Genomic DNA, 1,638 nt, shown 5'->3' with positions numbered 1-1,638 from the left:
TAATAATAAAATACAAAACAAAGGCTGGCAAGGCGGCCAAACAGAACTAACAAGATAACCATGAACACAAAACCTCCCTCAGAGGAGACCAGGACACAGAATTGCTGACAGATGAGAGAAATAAGAAAGATTAAATAGTAAGGGCTGATAAGCTGGCCCAATGACAACAGGGAACAGGTGCAAGTGGGTGGGACAGAACTGAGCAGAAGCTGACTGAGAAAAATGACTGGAAAATGACAGGAAATACAGACAGAAACTAAAATTAACACAAAGAAAATACATAAAGTACATCACAAGAAATAAAAGTTTCACCAGTGATCCTGGGGCTGTGTTGTCTGAGTAAATTCAAAAGTATAATATGTCTCCTTTAAACATAAAAATAAACATCAGAACACACAGATCGTGACAGGAGTTTAATACTGACTGTTTTTAAAATGTGCAACATGTTGTGAAAATTTAGCATCAGCCTCCTGCCCACTCCTGTAAGACTTTGAGCTGCAGTGCACTGTGAAGATATGAACAAAACAAAACAAAACGTAAAGATGGGATTTAGGAAGAAAAGTGGCAAGCCTGTTCAAATAGGCGGATAGATAAGAACAGATGGTGCAGATGTGAGGACTAGTGCTAATAGACAGTGTGGGAAAGTGAAGAGTAATGAGTCGCAGGCCTCGCTCTCCTTCAGCTCTCCTCTGAATATGAGTGACTGACAGGGATGTTAAACGTCGTTTGACACCAAAGACAGAGGCGACCGAGTGAAGGTAGCCATCAGGCACCGAAAGGTTTATGTGTGTGTGTGTGTGTGTGTGTGTGTGCATGCACATGTCAGAGTGGAGATGTTTAATGAATTAGAGACACGGGTCCGATTAAAACGACTGGTAATTTCTCCAGGGAGATGAGAGCCTGGAGCAGAATGAATCAAATGGCTGCAAGGATGACTCACCAACACCATCTCCTCTTACTCTCAGACAGAGATGAGAGCTAAAGGAAGAGAGCGGGGGGGGGGCAGCATGAAGGGGGTACTCGATAGGAGAAACATGCGGGAGCCGGAGGTGTGCACTGCTCAGAGGGAGGAGAGAGAGAGAGGGATTGAAAGAGTGCTATTAGCACTCATGAAGAAATATAGTGGGATAGAGGTGACAGGATGATGGAGACAGGAGGGGTGAGGAGAGTGAAAGGAAAAGGTCTTCGGCATCACTACTTCCATTCTGTTCTCACCATTCCAAACCTGTATCTCGGGCCTCATTGCAGGTGACAGCAGCACGCCTAAATTACCTCCCGCTGGCACACAAATTAAACAGGGCATCCAGCGAGAGAGCGCCGCCGTGAGAAAGAAAGGGGATGCTTATGAAAAGAGTGTCCATGGTCACATTAATGCAATTTCTCTTCTCTGTCCCTTCATTCCCTCAGCCCAGCCCTGGATAATGAGTTACTGAACACCCCAGCCCCCCGCCCCACCGGACCTACCTGCTACGCACAAAAGGCTCCTAACGCTATTTTTGGAGCCCCTCTTCTCATTTATTTCCTTGATTTGGTGATGATAGTAATCATTGTGGCTTGAGGTGCCATATTCAAATTAACTGCCATTCCTCCAGTGCTATCGGCCTGGCATCACCCTGTCTGCCTGCAACAGTGTGCACC

This window comes from Austrofundulus limnaeus, unplaced genomic scaffold (assembly GCF_001266775.1).
Source record: "Austrofundulus limnaeus strain Quisiro unplaced genomic scaffold, Austrofundulus_limnaeus-1.0 Scaffold11, whole genome shotgun sequence".
Lineage (NCBI taxonomy): Eukaryota > Metazoa > Chordata > Actinopteri > Cyprinodontiformes > Rivulidae > Austrofundulus > Austrofundulus limnaeus.
The sequence above is the reverse complement of the archived record's forward strand: the minus strand, read 5'-3'. Positions refer to the sequence as shown.